General features: G+C 38.4%; 1 pseudogene; it reads left to right on the plus strand.

Annotated features, from left to right (window-relative positions):
* Window positions 1-15176: 15176 nt before the first annotated feature.
* On the plus strand, window positions 15177-15294 carry LOC126177648 (5S ribosomal RNA; annotated as a pseudogene).
* The last annotated feature ends 6943 nt before the right edge of the window (window positions 15295-22237 follow it).

A 22237-nucleotide genomic window follows, 5' to 3' on the forward strand; every position in this document is an offset into this window, starting at 1 on the left:
CGAGGGCTGTTTGGTTAAATCTGGGAGTGGGGCTGAAGGTGAGGCCTTTGGATAGGACAGAGGTTTCGGATTGGGAGAGAGGTTTGGAGGAAAGGTTAACTACTGAATTGGGGTGTTGTGGTTCCAGATTGTGATGATTGGAATTTTGAGGTTTTGGGGGGAGTGGCGCTGGAAGTGGGAGATTGAGTAGATGGGAGAGACTGGATCTGTGTGCAATGAGAGAAGGTTGAGGTTTGCTTGAAAGGTTGTGAAGGGTGAGTGAGTTGCCTTTCTGGAGGTGGGAAACCAGGAGATTGGACAGTTTTTTAAGGTGGAGGGTGGCATGCTGTTCTAATTTGCAGTTGGCCTGTAGGAGGATGCTCTGAACAGCCGGTGTGGATGTGGGAGAGGAAAGATTGAGGACTTTTATTAAGGATAGGAGTTGACGGGTGTGTTCATTGGCTGAGTTGATGTGTAGGTGAAGGATTAGGTGGGTGAGGGCAATGGATCGTTCAGTTTGGAACTGGTATAGGGACTGATGGAAAGAAGGGTTACAGCCAGAGATGGGAACTTTAAGTGTGAGGCCTTTGGGGGTAATGCCAAATGTCAGACAAGCCTGATATATATATATATATATATATATGATGTCTGCTTGTGTCTGTATATGTGTGGATGGATATGCGTGTGTGTGTGTGTGTGTGTGTGTGTGTGTGTGTGTGTGTGTGTGTGTGTGTGAGTGTATACCTCTCTTTTTTTCCCCCTAAGGTAAGTCTTCCCGCTCCCGGGATTGGAATGACTCCTTACCCTCTCCCTTAACACCCACATCCTTTTGTCTTCCCTCTCCTTCCCTCTTTCCTGATGAAGCCACTGTTGGTTGCGAAAGCTTGAAATTTTGTGTGTGTGTTTTTTTATTGTGTCTATCTACCAGCGCTTTCCCGTTTGGTAAGTCATGGAATCTTTTTTTTTAATATATTTTATTTTTTAATATATTTTTTTAATATATTTTTAAAAATATATTTAATATATTTTTCCCATGTGAAATCCCCAATAACACTGATATTTTTACACACAAGATTGCCTTCAAACTATATTGCAACAGACTCTTACTCATTTACATTGTGATGATTCTGAATCCTATCTACCAAAGGCATATTCAAAGAAAAATAGGAAGTGCCATTGTCTCTGATGAACACCTGATTAATTTTAAACATGCGATAAGCAATCACGTCTCTACTATTAAAACTCTCCAGATCCAGCTTATTTTTACAGTCACTACAATATACTACAGCTGCGGTAATCCAGTAGTTTTACTTGTCCACTGCTGGAGATCTGCTTCACTTCTAATTGCACAACCCCAGCCTAATACATTTCATGGGCAGAAAGTTGCTGTTACAGATAAGCAATAAGGGGGAGGGTATATAAGTAATGTTCTGTACGGATGGCATCAGTCGTCAAGCAGCTACGTGTGCAGCAGCATTGAACGACTCACAGAGCGTGCCATGTTTTTGGAGAAGTTACAAAGATGTTGATAATATCTAAGTGGAAACATCATCCACTGTAGCTTTCTAAGTTGTTTTGCAAAGTTCATCTTTGTTTGTGGGATGTGTATTGAATTTTATAGTTACTAAGAATGATGTGGCTCAACTTGGTAATGGCTGGATTACTGCAGATGTAGTACGTTGTGATGATTGTAAAAATAAGCTGGGTCTGGAGAGTTTTAACAGTAGAGCTGTGATTGCTTCCCACATATTTCAAATTAATGAAGTATTCAACAGAGACATTGGTATTTCATATTTTTTGTCAACTATGCCTTTGGTAGTTAGGTCTCTGAATCCTTGAGACTCCAAGCCTACTACCCCATTTCTCATATGCCTTACTAACTTTATCCTAACACACAACTTCTCCTTTGAAAGATAGGGATACAAACAAATCCACGGCACAGCCATTGTGTGTATGTTTGTGACCTCCATGGCAGCCTGCTATGCCAATCTGTTTATAGGATATCTAGAGGAAATTCCCCTAGCCTCACAAAACCCCAAACTCCTGGTCTGATTCAAGTTCATTGATGACATTTTCATGATCTGGATTCAGGGCCAAGACACCCTATCCTCATTCTTTCACAACCTCAACACCTTCTTTCCTGCTCCATCTTGTCCTCCTTAACCCAGTGTGCCACCTTCCTGGATGCTGACCATCTCCTCTCTGATGGTTCCATCCACACCTCTGTCCACACTAAACCAATCAACCACCAACAGTACCTGCAGTTTGACAGTTGCTATCACATCCACACTAAAATCTCTCCCATACAGCCTGGTCACTTGGGGTCGGCGTGTCTGTGGTGACAAGATCTCCCATGTGCAGTATGCTGAGGGTGTCATCAAGGCATTCACAGACAGGCACTACCCTTGCAGACCTAGTTTGCAAATAGATCACTCATACCATTTCTCCACAAGCCCCCAATCCTCACACTAAGTCCAGGAACAAGCTACAAAGGAGTATCGCCTTCATCACCCAATACTACCTTGGACAGAAACAACTGAACCACATCCTTCATCAGGGATTTGATTACCATCATTGTGCCCTGATATGAGGGACATCCTAGTGAAGATCCTTCCCACCCCTCTTAAAGTGGTGTTCTGTCATCCATCTAACATATACAACAACCTAGTCCATACCTATGCCACTTACAATCTCAACTGCTTGCCACAGGGGTCATATTCTTGTGGAAGACCCAGGTGCAAGGCCTACCCAATCCACCCACCCAGCACTTCCTATAGGTCACAGACTTATACTACACCAGCAGAGGCCAGACCACCTGTGACAGCAGCCATTTCAAATATCAGCTCTGCTGTAATCACTGCATAGCTTTTTAAGAGGAACATTTCATAAATAATGCACAGATTGGTATTACTATGGATCATTTGATGCAATAACAATGGAAATTATGTCAGATGTAGTTTGGAGCTTGGGGAAGAAGCACTTGTTTTTGTTTTTTTTTGGTGTGTACTGTAACATAAAATTGATGAGAGGTAGAACTGGACCCTTCAGAGATCTTGGGTATTGTGAGTGTTGAAGACCAGAAATTGTACATCGAGATTGTAACTTTATATAGCAAAAACCTGATAGAAATCAACAGTGCATTAAGTGAAGTTCATGGCGAGTTTACAGTGGACCATAGTACAATTTCACGTTGGGTTAATTGTTCTTGTGGTAGTCATATGAGCATAGATGATAATTAAAGACCAGGAAGGCCAAAAATGTCAACAGATGAATGAAGTGTAAAACTCGTGGTAGATGCTTTTGAAGAAATTGTAGTGAGGCATGTAAGAAACTCTCTGAAGCCATGAGAATGTCCAAAACATCAATATTCCATATTCTGATAATTGATTTGAAGAAGAGAAAAATTTCTGAGAGATGGGTCCCACACTGTTTGACTGCTAAAAAGAAGCACAAATGCCTGGACATTGCAGCCTTGTTCAAACAACAATTTGATCATGAAGGTCACAGACTATTGTGTTGAATTGTTACTATTGATGAAACATGGATTACAGACTTTGAACCATAGTTGAAATCACAGTCCAATGAGTGGAGAGCTTCTCCATGTCCAAAAATATTCTGATGCACTCAATCAAAGCTGCTTAAGCAAGTGACGAATTTTGCTGATGAATCAAGGAATCGTCATTACAGATAGAGTTCTATGTTGAACCAGTTTCATAGCAGTGTATTATAATAACTTCGTGCAAAACCATCACACAAAAATGGGCAAGACTGGGTCACTCATTCTCCATGACAATGCTCATCTGCAAATTGGCAATGTTATAGCCCAAAAACTGCAAAAATACAGATGGGAAGTGATGTTGCATCCTCCCTCAGTCTAAACGTGAGTCCATCGGAATCTGATTTGTTCCCAAAGTGGAAATAAAATGTATGCGTGGATGTAGTTATCTTTCACTGGAAGAGGTTTCTATCACTGTTACCTGACAGATGACAGAAGTGGTGTCCTGGATGGAATAATAGAGCTTCTGGGAATTGGGGATTCAGTCATAGAAAAGTGGGGAGACTATACTGAAGGACTGTAAGGAGATATTGAATAAAAAAAAGAACATCATGTAAGTAAAGAAATTAGTGTGCATTATTTATGAAATGTACCTCATATACCGGTATGAGTACTAACCAACTATCCACTGGGATGAATGACCACTTCCAAACTATGACCAAGAGCATGGTTGACTACACTGTGGAACAACAGCAACTGAATGTAACATTCTTGATTTCAACGGCTGCTTCACAACCTGTGTCATCTGGATTCTTCCATCCACCACCAGCTTTTCTGAGCTGTGCAGATGAGAGTTATCCTTACAACACATTCTCTGCTCCCACAATTATTCCATCCCAAACCTATGGTAACCTACTGTCCCCACACCCTCCACCCAATGGTTTCTACAGCCTCTTTCCTACTACCTCCTCCCTATTCTCACTATCATTGCATACTGCCTCTACCAATGCACCTGCCTGCCTTCTCTGCTCCTCCCCCTTTCAACTACAAGTAGTTAAAAGCAGTGAAGTCACAATGCTTTTTGACTTTTATGTGTGTCTCTACATGTAGTTCCTGTACATGTTGGACTGGTGTTTCTTAGTTCTAGCATTCAGATCTTTGACTATAAAAAGATGGTCTCTTTTATTGTGCTCATTGTTTAGTTGTTCTAATTGTTCATTGAAGACATCCATTTTCTCATCTCTACCCTCTTCTTGAGTGTGAACACCAATCACTCTTAAAATGAGCTATTATTATCCTTTCATTAATATAAATGTATCTATTTTATGCTCCATTTTTTGATTAATTATTAAAGCTACCCCTGCAGGTGCTTCATTTTCTTACTCAACTCTGCTTTATATCATGGTGGGAGGACCTTTATCCTTGGTACCTCTCTGTTTCTGTTATGATGCTGATGTTGGCCAGTGTCTTTGACAGTATTTGGATGAATTCTGCCTCCTTAAAACTTAGTCCATCTCTTATGTTCCATGTTATTATTTCAGGGAAATCTCTTATTCCATTTTGATGTCATTTTCCATTATCTGCTCATAAATGTTTGATACGGCCACTTTGCTTGATTGTCTTATGAATAATTCTGGTGTTCCATGAGCACTGCACAGTATAAGGGTTATGATGGGGTTGTCATCTCAAAGCTTCCACTCCAGCTGTTAATTAAACCCAACAGAGAGGGCTGCTGCTTCCACTCATTACGACATGTAGGGAGCTTTTGGTCCCACAGTGCTTTGATGATCATTGGAGTCCTCACAAGAACCTAGGCAAGGGACCCTTACAAGCACTGTCACCTAGGCCAGGTAGATCCCAGGTTCTTTAAAGACATGTTACTACTCCCCTTCCTCTGTTTTCAGCTATACTTTCCAGCTTATTGATTTTGTATGCTTCAGACTGTGACTGAAGCATATTAGCAATTCTTATTACTGATTGTTAGGACTGATAGCGCTATATTCATTAGTTGTATTTAGCTGGTGTAGCTATTCATTGAAAATTGTACTCCATTTCTGACTGCTGAATAATTCTTGAGTTTTTACTGTTGGAATATGCTGGCATCTAAACTTACAATTCTTGGTAATAAATTTTTCTCCCAATAAGAAGTCAAAATCCAACTCCATATGTAGATCACTTGTACAATTTCTTCATGAAAAGCTTTCTGAACTGCATCTTAACAAAATATTACTTCCTCATATATAATACTTCTGTAAAATTCCATGGAAAAATTCACTATAATATTTGTCAATCACACATTCCCATAAAGTAACCACTGGTTCACTGCTATCACAGCTACCATTACATACATATCATTTCAACAATGTCAGCAGTCTTAGGCATTTTTAGGTATAAAATTTTAATTAATTTGCAATTGAAAAAGAGAAAAGACATGTATAAAAGTATTTAAGCATAATATTATCCACAGGGTAAAACATAAACTTAGATCTTATGATTAGTTTTATCAAATACAAACACTTTTTGTTCTAACAATCTTGTAGGTTTACATTTAGCAATTCTCTTACACAACAACATATTCAGGAAAATGGCATCCCTCAAGAGTATATTTAAGTGTTATCACTTTTTGCAGTTTCTATTAACACTGTAGTGTCTACAGCCAGGATAACTGTCCAGTGTTCCCACTTATGAGTGATTTTTCAGTTTTTTGCTCACCTTATAATCTGCTAAAACTACTTTTCAACCTTGACTTTAAGAAAGCTGAAACTATCGGACAATGCCATGGATTTCAAACTTTTCCCAAACACTTTTGTACATGTCAGTTTTAAACATATGTGTCAGATTTTTAATCAGTATGAATGAAGAATGGGAGACACAGTCTGTAGTTTGAATAAATCATTAAATTACATGAACTCCATCCTTAGTGAGACTATTTCCTGGGTTCCACACATCTAGGATATTAAGGCAAGGACTCCAAATGCTGTAAATGTCTTAAAGTGCCTGAACAGTAGTAGTATGTGGGCAGACTTGTCTTTCCTGTTATAAATTTACTTTAGCCTCATTTATCAACTGTGAGCATAACACATATTTCTAAATTACCAAAGTATAGGAAGTTCATTCAAGTCCATTGCAAAATAAATAGTAGCTAATCTTGGTGTGACAGAATAGACTGTTTAAACACAATAAAAACACCAAAAAAACCTCTATTGTTTAGCCTTGGCTGTTTTTGATTTTGAAAAAGTGTGAGAGATCTTCATACCAGATTTTATTTATAAATAAATCCTTCATTCTTTAAATATATGCACTGAAACAAAACAACTATTCAAGCTTCAAAGGAATGAACTGACTGGCTAATACCTATCTTCAGGAGACAACATTCTATTTCTCACTATCAGATCTGTTAGTTCCATCCTCAAGGGAGAAGACAGGGGTAGATTGGGGAAGATAGAAAGGAGATTGTCACTCAGCCCACAGAGTGGGGGGAGGGGGGGGGGGAGCATATCCTGTGAGGATGAGGGAAACAATGATCAGCTTGTCCTCATAGTGGGTAGCTGCTATCTTTTGCATTCATTCTATTACAAAATGTCAGCACACATAGTCTATGAATTAAGTTTCCAATAAATGTTTCCTTTATTTTAGGTGTTTATTAGTATTTATTTTCTTTGGTGTTATTCATAATCTATGTCAGGTATTGGAATTGGCCTGAATTTTAACATGTTCAAAGCAGTAAGCATGTTAGTGCACATGGGGGGATATATTAATTTCCTGATTAGTGTCTCCATGAGTAATCAGTTGCTTTCTGATTACTGCCAATGACCTTGCAGGTCTCGGTGACTATCACACATCCTTAATGTAATGTTCCTGTCAGTGTCTACTTGTTCACTTGTGTTGCTGAAACTGAGATTGTTGTGTATTTTATTTATTTGGCAGACAGGGATACAGAAGAGCTTGCAGCTATTGTCAAACTGCCAAGACCTTCAGATGCAGAGGTTCAAGTTTGATGATTAAAAATGAAAAAATCTTCATTGAAAGATATGCTTATAATTGCAATTATTCATAATTTTTTTTGTAGGTCAGCTAACTCATGTGTAGATTGTTTCCATAATCATGAAACAGTTGTCTGCATACTGGTAGTAACGGAGCATTTTTTTTTTGCTGCCACAAACCCAGTTAAACAGCCACATTGTGTTTAACACTGATCCCAGAAAAAAGGTGCAGTAGCCACGAGACAGATCGCGGGAGGCGCACATCGGCACGGCGCGTCTCGGACGGTAGTTGCCGTAAGTAGAGTCCCATCCACCAGAGGGCATGCGAGAATTCGGATGCAAGCTCTGCTGGCGTAACAACAACAACAACTCAGGCAGCACGGGCCATGCCCAGTCAGTCAATATCGGGCCTGCCTAGGACTCAGTCCCGGTCTATGCTAAGTGAAGTGCTATGTAAACGTGAACAGCGTTACTACAAAAGGCATGTCTCTTGTCACAATAGCAGTCTGAAATATGTACCATAGTTCATATCCATTATCGAACTAATATCTTTATTAACAATGCAAAATATGGAAGTGCAGTTTCAACTAGATATTGATGTCTCTCTCTGTCATAAAGAAAGCCACATACCAGGCAGTGGATTGCAGCCTTGTACTTTCTTCTGCGCAGAAGACAGTACAGTATAGCACTCCACTTGTTTACATGTATTTGATGTATGCCATTTTGCATAAGATGAGGTATAATGACAAGGCAGTTAATCTCATTTGTGCTTGATCTGGTATGCATTTTAACTGTCTTAAAATTATGTCACTGTCAAAAATGTCAAGTCACAGTTAAGAATAAACAAACGTTCTTATGTCATCCAGTGTGAAATAATGGCTACTTTTGTAAACTTTATGTTATTTTAAGATCCAGCAACAGCAAAGTTAATATTTATATTGACATGTTACAATATTTTTCCAGTCAATGATGTTCTCTCTAAGCAGGCAAATTTACTGCTGCTCTCATCTTCATCAGCTGTTTAGATTAGATTAGATTAGATTAGTTTTTCATTCCATAGATCCGTGTTGAGGAGATCCTCATGGATGTGGAACATGTCACTTATTTTTAAAGCTGAAATAACAATACTAATATTATGAATATATACAATATATCATTTGTATCTATTAAAAAATTCATCAATGGAGTAGGAGTTGGCCACTAGTAAGTCTTTCAGGCTCCTTTTAATCTGATCTTTATTTGTAACTAAATTTCTTATGTTTGCTGGCAAATTATTGAAGATGAGTGTTCCTGAGTAGTGGACCCCGTTTTGAACTAAAGTAAGTGCTTTTAAGTCCTTGTGCAGATCATTTTTGTTCCTGGTACTGTATGTATGAACTGAGTTGTTTGTTGGAAAAAGAGATATATTATTTAGGAAAAATTCATTAAGGAGTAAATATATTGAGAGGCAGTAGTTAGAATACCCAGTTCTTTGAAGAGGTTTCTACAGGACGTCCGTGAATTTACTCCACAAATAATACATATTACACGCTTTTGGTCTCTGAAAACTTTTGTTTGACTTGAAGAGTTACCCCAAAATATTATACCATATGACATTATGGAATGAAAGTAGGCAAAGTATGCAAGCTTTTTTACTTTTATGTCGCCTATGTCTGCCAACACTCGAATTGCAAATACAGATTTGTTAAGACGTTTCTGCAGTTCTGTGGTGTGCTCCTCCCAACTGAATTTATTATCAAGTTGTAATCCCAGGAATTTAAGACTGTCAACCTCTTCTATCTGCTCTTCTTCGTACTTTATGCATATGCTGGGTGGAAACCTCTTACAGGTTCTGAATTGCATATAGCGAGTCTTTTCGAAGTTTAATGTCAGTGAGTTGGCTTTAAACCATTTACTAATATCCATGAAAATATCATTAGCAGATCTTTCTAGAACTACACTCGACATACTATTTATTGAAATACTTGTGTCATCTGCAAACAAAACGAACTCTGCTTCTGGCAGTGTACTGATGAGAGATCATTAATGTACACAAGAAAAAGCAATGGCCCTAAGATGGATCCTTGTGGGACACCACATGTAATTTCTTCCCTTTCTGATGATGACTGTTGACTTAATTCACTAGTCCCTTGCACTGACACCCTTTGTTTCCTGTTAGTGAGGTATGACTTGAACCATTTTGCAGCACTGCCTGCGACACCATAGAATTCTAATTTATTTAAAAGGATGTTGTGGTTTACACAATCGAATGCCTTTGACAAATCACAGAAAATACCTGCTGCTTGTAACTTGTTATTTAATGAATTAAGTACATTTTCACTGTAGGTGTAAATAGCCTTTTCGATATCAGAACCCTTCAGAAATCCAAACTGTGTTCTTGATAATATGTTATTTGTGGTCAGATGGTTGAGAAGCTGCCTGTACATTACTTTTTCTAAAATTTTTGAGAATGCTGGCAAAAGTGAAATCGGTCTGTAGTTTGATGGTATCTCTTTATCCCCTTTCTTGAATAGAGGCTTAACATCTGCATATTTCAACCAGTCAGGAAATGTCCCAGTTATAATTGACTGGTTACATAAGTAACTTAGACTTGTACTAAACTCACAAGAACATGCCTTAATTAACTTTGTTGGTATTTCATCGTAACCTCTAGAATGCTTTGTTTTTAAAGATTTTATTATAGAAGTTATTTCTTTTGGTGAAGTGAGTGACATATTCATGTACCTGAAGCTATTTGTAAAGGCTACTTTCAGGTATTAAAGGGTATTATTTACTGGTCCTGACAATCCATTTCTATCAGTAACGGATATAAAGTACTTGTTAAATAGATTTGCCACACTATGCCCATCGGTTACTAATGTGTCATCTACCCTTAGTGCTATTTGCTCCTGTTCCTTTCTGGTTCTACCAGTCTCCTCTTTCACTATATCCCATATTGTTTTTATTTGGTTCCCTGACATTGCTATCTTCTTCTCGTAGTGCATTTGTTTACATGTCTGAATTACTTTTTTAAATATTTTACAGTATTCCTTGAATTTAGCTAAATCATCAGCATTGGAGCTATTCTTGGTCGACAGATACATTTTCCTTTTTGTCTTACAGGAAATCTTTATTCCTTGTGTGATCCATGGTTTTATTATAGACTTCTGTTTAATTTGAGTAACTTTTAGAGGAAAACAGTTTTCAAACATGGTACTGACATTTTTCATGAATGTGTTATATTTTTCATTCATGTCATGAGCACTATAAACATCTTTCCAGTTCATATCTTTGAGCAGTTTTCTAAAACACTCAATTTTTGGTTGATTGAATACTCTACTGTACTCAGATTTAGCAGTCTTGATAACCTGCTTAGAATTTACATCTAAAACAAGGAGCTGCATGTCATGATCTGGTAGTTCATTTATTACAGGTTTTATGATATGATTTTGTTCCATTGATTTGTCTATAAAAATGTTATCAATGGCTGTCCTTGAGGATTTAGTGATCCTAGTTGGAAAGTTTACAGTGTGAGTTGATTGAAAGACAACATTACTAACTGCAGTAAATGTTTACTGGAAGATTGCATTAGAAAATCTGTATTAAAGTCACCAGCAATCAAAATTTCTTTGTTTCTTCCTGTTAAATAACCCAAAAGAGCTTCTAGATGATTTATGAATAGATTATAATTTCCTGCAGGTGCTCGGTAAATAGTTACTATTATATAGGATCTGTTATGGAACTCTACTTCTGTTGCACAAGCTTCTAGATGCTACTCTAAACAGAATTTATTAATGTCAATGTTCTTGAATTTATGGCAGTTTTTAATAAATGTGGCAACTCCTCCTCCATCCATATCTACTCTGCAGAAGTAGGAAGCTAGCTTAAATCCTGAAATGTCTAACATATCTATATCAGTGGTCACTTGATGTTCAGAAAGGCAGATTATGTCAATTTGGTTAGATGAATTCATTTCATCGACACAAATGAGTAGTTCATCAAATTTATTTCTGAGTCCCGGAATGTTCTGGTGTAATAAAGATAACTGATACTGCATACTAATGGGATTATAACTGCTTTGGTGAAGATGAACTGGCAGTTTCTGATTACTTTCTGTTAAACATTGTTTAAATGGAGGCTGTATGCTAAAATCTGACTCCTGTTCATCTGTTTTCTCAAACTGAGTGTGTCTGCCAATCTCTCTAAAAACTCATTTTCTATCCCCCTTCCATATCCTAAAAAGGCACCCCTCTGACACCTGTGACCACTGGTATTTCACCACTTGTGACAGTGTCCCTCCTTAAGTTTTCTGCAATCAACCCAGACAGTTTTCCCTTCCCTTTCCTATTGAGGTGCCTAGTGTAGTCCCACCTATTGATAGCATCCACAGGAATCAAACCAATATGGGACCCTATATCCACCCTAAGCAGCCACTCCAACTCCAAGTTCACCCTCTCTGCAGAAGAGTTCAAATGAGGCTGATCATGGCGTCTCAACACAGACACAAATCCCACACTCGTATCCTTTGTTGCTGATGCTATCTTCTCAGGTTACTCTCTATGGAATATTCAGAGTCTCTGTCAGTGCTATTTCCCGGACCACCCACTATAACCACAGCATCCTCCTTCGTGAAATCCTTGCATAAAGAGCCTATATCCTCTGTTACCTAGCCCAGATCTGCACTAGGCTTGAAAAAGTTTGTGACCTGGTACTCTGGACCTAGATTTTCCTGCAGTAGTTGGCCAACACCTCTACCATGGGAACTACCTAACAACAGAACTTTCTTTCTCTTTACAAATTTCCCTACCTTTTTCAAGTTCTTGAAAGCTTGTTGTGCCCTTTCTACAGCTTCAGCTACATGAGGCTCATCCGATTCTGACTGAGGCAACAGGTCAAATCTATTTTCAAGATTTATCAGAAAGCTGTCCAATGCTCTCCTTTGCCTGTTCCCCCTGTTACCTGTTGCCACTTCCCACCTCTGTTCACCCTTCTCCCTCTTTAACCTGTACAGATCCTCCCTTGCCTTGTCTAGGTCAGCTTGAAGAGCTGCAATTTTCCCTTCCTGTTCCAGTATTTTCCTATCTCTACTGCAGATCCTACAATACCACTGGTGAGCCTCATTTATGTCCCCATTTCCCACGCCACTACATTCACCCCAATGAAAGAAACTACAACACCCATCACACCACACCCCGGAACTAACGATCCTATGGCATGTCACACACTTCTCACTCATGGCAAAAACAGAAATCGTATAAATTGATTTAAGTACTGACTAATATGTAAACAAAGGACCCTAGAAACTATTCAGGCAGATATAAATAAATTGAAAGAGTAATGAATAAAAAAACTGGTGATTACATATAAGTTTAAGTCACTGTTTACTTATGATACGAGCGCGTGAAATTAAGCCTAAATCTGTGCTATAGGCACGAGAAGGAAAATAAACTTCTTTAATCTTATCAATCTCATCAACGAGATCAAACATAAGAAATTGAAAGGACCCTCATTTTATTTCACACACCTCTCAACACAATTAGCAAAATGTTCTGATGAGATGTTAATACTACACATTGCTATATGCACAACTAAAGAAATTATACAACTATATATTCTAAATTTTTTATTTCAGTAATAAATCTTTTAATGTAGATTTTATAGTGTCCATTATGTGCATCACCATCTTCAAGAAGATGAAATAAATCCAATAAGAAGATATAAGAACTATTAAACTGGAAAGGATATGAGGCAAGGAATATTATACGGAACTAATGAGCAAAGTATCTGAAGGCCAATATTTCTCAGAAACAGATTTGGTGGACACTTACTTACAATTACCTCTAACAATGTATTTAAGAAATTCATCAGCTGCTACAATCACATACCATTTGGAAGTGCTACAATGGTATTTTAGTGCTAATTAGAGCCATTCACTTGCTACATTCTCCAGGGGGTAAACTAACTTGATGATTTAATCACAACAGTTTTATCCAAGAAAGCCATCTGGAAAGGTTTGTATATTTAGTTTATTTTCCACACTGTCAAACAATGGTCTCAAGTGCATCTTCAGTGTTTGTTGTTCACCTAACTGTACAATGTGCTATCCCAGTGGGGGAGTGCCACAACGTGGTTTCTCAGCAATTGCTAAGAAATGAAAAAGTAGCAAGTGGACAATGGCTAGCCATGAGCAAATCCAAGAGGACAAACAGAGTGGAAGTGAAACATGAAGACAAAAGAATCATCAATAGCAAACAAAACCTGAATAGCAACATCCAAGAGAATAACCTAGAGCAAGCTGTCACAGTTTGCCAATAGTAATGCTGGTGACTAATCTTCAAATATATAAACAAAACTTACCAGGGAAAATGTGCTCACTTTCCTTGTTGTCTATGCTGCTAGAGGGTCTTGCCAATTCATGCTGGGTCCGCACCACCCACAGTGTGGTAATGAAACCACACAATTTTGAACGACCACTATTGGTGTGTTCATTTTTATATCAGTGTCCGAACCCAGTAATGATACTAAATGCCTCTTCCACTTAATAGGCTTGTAAGGTCATAAATGAACAACCAAAAATCTCCTGATGGGATTATGAGTGGCTACCACTATGAATCAAAAACTGTCCAATGGGATGTTTTTGCTCCACTGCAGTGTCCCAACAGATTCTGCACCAGAAGCAGTCACACAAGCTGCTTCTTTGGGCTATAAAATTTTGCCTCACTCCCTATCATCTCCTAATAGGGTATCCACTGCCTGCTTCCTGTTTCCTCACATGAAGAATCTGTTGCATGGCAGACATTGCCAGAGTGATGAAGAGCTGATATTCATGAGAAATGTTTCTTGTACAGCCAAAATATAGGCTTCTGTAACAAAGAGATCTATCAAGCCACCCATTGTGGGAAAATGTGTTACATTCAAGGCTGAATATGCAGAAAACAACTAACACAATCACAAGGCTTCACATTTGCAGCTTGATCTTTTTCAAGGTGGTAATTCAAACTACATGACTACCATTGTGTACTGAACAGAAACAGATAGTATATTTACTTTTCTGAATGAATTTTTGTGTTATTCACTTGTTGGCAGATTTGCTGTGTATCTGTTGGGGCACAATAAAATAGTCATATCACACACATTACTAATTATGGGCAGGAAATAACTGCATATCCCATTAAAGCAGAGAAAAATTAACTCTTCCACCCTCCCTCCCCTCCTCAAAATATCTGAAAGGAACCGTGTATATCATTCTGAATGCAACATTTTCTTACATTGATGTACATGAATATTCAGACTGAATGACTTTGTTAACAAGTCGGCTTGAGTTTAATGTATCAGTCATTCCATTCATTACTTCCTATTTGTGACACGATTTTTTACGTATGCCACAGTGTACATCAGTTACACCCAAATACTCTTTGGTAAATTGTGTTCCAGAAATTGCAATTTTCTCACATGCTGAGATACACAAGGAACCAAACTGAGGAGCTGCATGTATAAAACTTAATGTGTGACAATGTTACACTACAATTCGTTGCCTCTGCAGTGGGTAGTAGGGAAGCAAGCCGTGGAAATTCAACCAAACCATTGAAAATTGCCTCCATTCAAACTCACCTGGGACCTGGGCACCAGACTTCACAAAGCAATGACAAGGAAGACAAGAGCGTCAAACAGATCTTTGTAAATTCATATTATGAAACAGCTGGAAGGTAATAATTTTTATTTCCCAAAGATGTCTGATGGCCAACGGCCTTGCTGCAGTGGTAACAATGGTTCCTGTCAGATCACTGAAGTTAAGCACTGTTGGGCTGGACTAGGACTTGGATGGGTGACCATCCGGGCTGCCGAGCACTGTTGGCAAGTGGGGTGCAATCTGGCAAACTGAGGAGCTACTTGATTGAGAAGTAGTGGCCCTGGTCTTGTAAACTGACGTATGGCCAGGAGAGTGGTGTGCTGGCCACATGCTGCTCCATATCTGCATGTAGTGATGCCTGTGGGCTGAGGTTGGTACTGTTGGGCCTTCATGGCCTGTTTGGGCACAATTCAGTTTTTCTAAACATGTCTGATAAAGCTTTACTCAGTGTGGTAGACATGATGTACATAATTGCCCACCTTTACAATGAAGTTTTGAGAACATTTCTCTTTTATGTGTAAATTTCAGGATTTTCATTGAAGAGTGAAGTGTGAATTTAAAGTTGGCCATTTTAATATTTTGAAGATTTATATGTACATATACTTTTAATGAAAAGTTTTCATAGTTTAAATTGGTAATCTTGTTTCTCATAGTCTGTAGTGATTTCCATTTGTTTTAACACAATTTGCAAAGCTTCCTTGTTTTTAAGGTAATTTTTCTGTCACAATTTGTGATGTTCCCACTAATTGTGAAACTAGAGACCGTGACTAATGGTTTATGATGGTTTGGAGTAATTTCTGACGTACTATTTTACACAGGTGTTGAAACAAAGTAAAAAGTGACAAACTGAAAATTCAGTGTTGTGCTGAACATATAAAATTTGCCAATATTAGTTACAACTGAAACTTTAGTTATGTTGCATAAACTTAATAAAATAATAATTCAGATGTATGTGAAATCTATTATCCATGTGGGCTTTTAACTCAGTAACAGGTACTGACAGGTATTTTTTCCAAGCAGGGGTCTATGTCAAAGTGGTCTTGCTTTCCTGTCGTCTCCATTACCTCTATTAAGGACTGTTGAAACTATGATTGCTAGATTACAAAACTTTCCTGATAGCTTGTGGCTGAATAGCTTCCCAACATATCTATTACATTTTGAAATAAGTAACATCTACCAACGGTGATGTGATGACTTAAAGTGTGTAAGCATACTTTATGGAAATTGATGGTCATAATAGAACAGAAGTTGTCTGATGCATCGAAAACCAAGTAACTCCAAATTTCCAGAAATGGTTCACAGCCTAACCCCCAACTTCAGGCTGCATGGCAGTTAGCAAATTTTTCCATGTTTTATACTTTTGTTGAAATCTGTATTGTTTGTTTTCACCAACAATTAAACTAGTCCATGCAAAAACTCATTTATAAAGATTTGCATACACTATCATCTGTGTCAGTGTACTGAACTGCAATTTAATGGAAATGTAATTGAACTACTGTGACATATTAACTCATTTTAGAAGAAAGACCAGGGTGCAGAAATAATCCCTTGATACAGAGGGCTGAAGTATAATGAGAATGAGCTATAAATCAGACAAATTGATGGTGTCAGCGTGGCCTATTTGGTAACAAGAATGCTTAATGAGTATTGTTGTATCACATGACAAAAGAACTGGAAAGTAGCTGAAATAGAACATTGAAGAATTTATGATGAGCTGTGTACCATCTCATTCCACTGCAGGGCAGATTCCTTCCTTATCACCCAATACAGCATAGAGCAGGTACAATTAATTCAAATGAGGATGATGGATTCTATTCACTGAAGCATTTGGACATTAAAGTTTCAAAAGGAGAAGATCCATTGTTCTCAGAGTTCAAGAAAAGACTGTCTGACACAAGCTTTGTGCAGTTAGATACTGTCTAAGGTCATAAAAATGGCTAATTGTTTAATCACGAGACAGGGGTGGAGGGTGACTACCTTGCTAAAAAAAAACTTCATAACTAGACTTGCATTCTACCCTACCACATGTTAGGTAGTTGGTTGCCTGTTCCATTGATCAATCCCACAGTATGGTAGCCGTTATGATGTGGAACGTGTCAAGTACACAAGAAATGCACATATGAAACAAAATTTTTAATATATATATATATATATATATATATATATTACAATACAGAGTTAAAGATTAATACTTCTATTATTTACCCCATTCCCTTAAATGACACAAAATGCATATACTATATTTATAGATTTATTTATTCCTATTCAAGAATTCATCTATGGTACTGGTATAGAAGGAGTTGTCAAGGAGATATGATTTAAATTTATTTTTGAAGCTATTACTGCTGTCTGTCAGACACCTTATTTCATTTGGTAATTTGTCAAACATTTTTATAGCAGCATATTTTATCCCTTTCTGTGCCAAAGATAGGTTGAGCAAAGGATAGTGTTAGTCTTTCTTTTTTCTGGTATGGAGACGTATGTATACAGCATTAGTTTAAGGAAAGTCACATGTCATGGATATTTACCAGTAGTAAGTATATGTTAGAGCCATTCATCATGAAATCAAAAATCTCATTTACCATTCGCTGAGTTTCTCCTTGTGACTGGAAACGCCTGATGACTCTGGGTTATTCAGGCTGAAAGTAGAATTATGACTTTAATTGGCGTTGTCCTTTCCTCATGTTATCAGCCAATGTTAAAAACCACTGGTATGAAAGATTTGTATGTAGGTAGTAATCACATTTATCTGTATTGGATCCACAGCACAGCAGAATAATATGCACAAATTCTCCTTTTGATTGAAAATGGCTCATGGTTATTCAGGCTTAAAGTAGAATTGTACCTTAATTGGTGTTTTCTTTTCCTCGTGTTACCAGCCAGTGCCAAAAACCACCAGGGTGGCGTTTATTTACATTGTACCCACATGACAGCAGAATAATTTGTACAACTCCAATACAAATTGTACTGTCTCAGTTAAGGACCTAGCAGGTAGGGCCACTTATTATAAAGAGGTAGCATTAAAATATTACTGATTAATAAATAAGTTGTACATTGGTCTGCATGTTATTCTGTAAGGAATTATGGTAATTTCCAAGAATGATTGCCTATCGAAAGCCGAGACGATAGATATAGAGCGTACGATCGTAAATCGATCATGCGACTCCGCTGGTGGGCGTTCTGATCAATTATTTGTGATCGTGATTTTTATCTGTTTTGCATCGTTCCCTTAGTTGTTCTAAATTACATGCCTCCGCGAATTATTCGTGAGTTGCTAGGGAAACCCAGACGATTTATGTTGTTAGTGAGTGGAATGTCTGGTGTACTTGACGTTTCTTCGGCGGATTCTTTCACATGGAAGAATCTAATCCCATGTTTATCCAGCGTAGAAAATTGTTCGACTTTTGTCGCAAATATGGGGCACTACCAGACGAGGAAAAAAGGGACTGTGTAGACTGTGTGCGAAGTGTGTAAAACTTCGTAAGAACAGTTTCGATGCTGAAATACCGTTACACTTTCATTGCGGACAGTGCGGAAAACGAATGAGTTTCAGTACATGGTTCGACTCATTCAAATTATCCATCCAAACCACCGTAATGGACTTTCACATGACGACAACACCGATGACGAGTAAGGTAAGTCGTCTCCTTTGCAGTGACAAGTATCTTTGTAACGCTTTTCTTTTGTAGTTACAGTAGTGACCAACGTAAGCATACTCATAACACCCGCCACCAGAGTCGCATGATCGATTTACGATCGCACGCTCGATATGTATCGTTTGGTCTCCTCGACTTCGATAGGCAATCATTCTTGGAAATTACCGGAATTATTTCGTTTGCTCCACTCCACTCCCGGCGTGAGTGCGTTTTTGAATTTCTGTAGCTTGGCGAACATATAGTACTTAATATTAACCAGCGAAAATCTTGGAAGCGTTATCTCATTATGAATGGTTTCTGCCGTTTTAAGAGGAGCTGCAGCTGAACGTTGTCATAACGTAACGGCATAGTTTTCACCAAGAGGACAACATTTCGACGATCAGTGACCTGCGGCAAGCATTAAAATCCTTCAATTAAAAAAAAAAAAAAATTATGTTGACATAAATTATGAGGACAGCCTATTTGGGCCGTGACGTAATTTCGTCAGTTCCAACTGAATGTCTGGACATACGAGCATTTTGTGTCTGTAGAATGTACAGAGTTACATATATGCAAAGACTGGCGAAACGGAAAGGATTGAGAAGCGACCCACGATTTCAGTATCAGCTCATTATCGTTCAGTGTTAATGCTTAATATTAGTACGAAAAACTAAATAACTGCGGTGGAGTTACCGCGAGCAGTATGTGAGGAAACGAAGCTCCCGCAACATCTCACCTGTATTGCAAGGCCACGGACGCTGTAGATGTGAGGACGACTCAGGCGCTCGCTTCCTATCTCGCGGTGTCTGCTGCTCGGCTACGGACTCATTGTTAGTCGTCGTCATTCTCCAGCGGCGGACACGGTTAACACCAAACACGCCAAAAAGTTGACAACTCTTAAAGTAACCCCGAAAATTGAACTGTAGATGTCAAGAGTGTCATCATTTACAGCTGATGTTAAATCGATAAGTGAAGCAACCAGAATGAAACACTCTCCAGCAGAGTTTAGCTGGTTTCTGCGTCATTTTGAGCACGTTGAAGCATCAAACTAACTATTACATTGATCTGCACGTACTTTCTTTTGATACTGAACGTATCGCTGACAGTAACACCTGCATCCAAACGCGTGGCACAAGCAACTAAGCTACGATGCTGAGGTTAGCTACGATGCATTTTCGGTGTAATTTTGAACACGCTGAAATTTTAGACCGACATTATGTTGATCTACAAATTCTTTCCTTTGACAACGAACTTATCTTTGACAATAACACTTGCGTCCAAACCCAGAGCCTGTTCCAAGGATTTTGTCGCACCGTGCAAAAAATTCAAACGGCCGCCGCCTGTTCTCAGCGTTCTCAAACAAAGTAAGACATTCATCCATGACGTCTTATTTTCAGTATCACATTTACTTGTACGTCTTTCTGACGCGAATTCGTCTTCAGGATACGATCCAGGCATCGGGCACTATCAGTGAAACAGAAGTCAAACGTATACAGTGCATATTTTACTTATTGTTTATTTATTTATAACAAAGTGTTCGTCTCGGTGATACTACTACAGATGTTTATTGCTGAGCAGGAACAGTTAGGTCATCATATGCTGACATTTATTTTTATTTATTTATTTATTATGAAGGTGTCCTGAAAAATACCGGTATTGCCACTGTATTTTTTATGTGAACAATCTTAAAGATCGGTAATGCCACTGTATTTTTTTATGTGAACAATCTTAAAGATCTTTAAATAAAAACAACTTGATTAATGTTCTATACATCTTTTTCTTTGTGTCAACATATTTATTTCTGAACATAATCAACCTGGTTATGAACACATTTCTCTCAACGAGAGACTAATTTGTTGATACTGTTGCTGTAGAATGTTTGACTTTGTTGACGGAGCCAGAATCTCACTCAAAAATTTGCTTCCCTGGGCGGTGGCACGGTTCGCTCCATTCTAGAGCCGGCCTTGAACCAAACAACGTAATGCACGTATTTAAACTACGATGCAGAGTTTGGCTATGAAGCATTTTCTCTCTTGTTTTTAGCACGTCCAGGAATCCAGCTGACTATAAAGCAGATCTGTAGGTTCTTCCCTTCGATACTGGACATATCTCTGGCAGTAACCACTTGTATCCACATGTGTAATCCACGCAGTTAATCAGCGACGCAGAGTTTAGGTACGATGCATTTTTAGTGTCATTTTAAGCACTGTGAAGGATCTAAACGACTATTACATTGATCTGCAGGTTCTTTCCTTTGATACTAAACGTATCTTGGACACTAACATTTGCATCAAAACGTTTAATGCATGTCGTAAAGTGACTATTCTTGTTCTCTTTTGAGTATTACTTTACACATATGTATTACTATCGTACAAGGGTACAGTATTGTCCTTTCCGTGGAATTAAAACTTTTAGCTTTTTTAATAAGGTGTACAACTTTGCTTCCGCCGTTTTTTCCCCAACATTTGGGGCTGTAATGAAACAAATTGGTTACACATGTATCATTCAAAGTATTTTCCATCGCTTGCCACTACTTTCTCCTATATTTCGGGCAGTGTACGAATCCCGCGTTGAAAAAAGAGTTCGTCTTTTGAAACGATCCACGAATCGATCCAATTTGTGACTTCTTCATGAGATCGGAAATGTTGGTCAGCCAGGCCATGCACCATTGATCTAAACAGGTGATAGTCAGATGGAGCAATGTCTGGAGAATACAGCGGGAGGGGTAGGACTTCCCATTTTAACGTTTCCAAGTACGTTTTGACCTCTTTTGCAACGTGGGGTCGAGCGTTGTCGTGCTGCAATATCACTTAATCGTGCCTCTCGCTGTATTGCGGCCGTTTGTCTTTTAATGCTCTGCTCAAACGCATTAACTGCGTTCGATAACGAACACCTGTGATTGTTTCACTTGGTTTTAACACCTCACAGCACACGACGCTGAGCTGGTCCCACCAAATGTAGAGCATGATCTCGGAGGCGTGGCTATTCGGTTTGCCCGTCGACGTAGAAGCATGGCCCGGATATCCCCATGATTTTTTGCATTTAGGGTTATCGTAATGAACCCATTTTCCGTACCCGGTCACAATGCGATGTAGAAATCCCTTCCGTTTTTGCCTCTGAAGCAACTGTTCACAAACACACAAACGCCGTTCAACGTCTCTTGGTTTAAGCTCTTTTTTGTCAATTCCTCTAAGAAAAATCTAATTCTAAATCCCTATTTGGTATTCTCGTTCACATTTTTCGCAGTTTTCTTTAATCATATGAAATGAATAACGCAGTGGATCTTCGTTTCCATCTTGGTCCAATCTGAGCGTCCTCTCTGGCTCTAAAAGCTCAATATTGCCGGAATATGAAACTATAACCTCCATTCCTTGTTTTTCTCTTTCTCTCTCTTTGTGTTCCAAAAATCTGCAATCAGGTATGTGTGTAACAAATAAGAGTTAAAAGAACAAACTCAGTTGAGTGTTCAACATACGGTAGAAGCAATACAGTGCTGAAAATTGCTGAAGATTACAGTAATTCATCCGTTGTAGAT

Source organism: Schistocerca cancellata, chromosome 3 (genome assembly GCF_023864275.1).
Source record: "Schistocerca cancellata isolate TAMUIC-IGC-003103 chromosome 3, iqSchCanc2.1, whole genome shotgun sequence".
NCBI classification, from domain to species: Eukaryota; Metazoa; Arthropoda; class Insecta; order Orthoptera; family Acrididae; genus Schistocerca; species Schistocerca cancellata.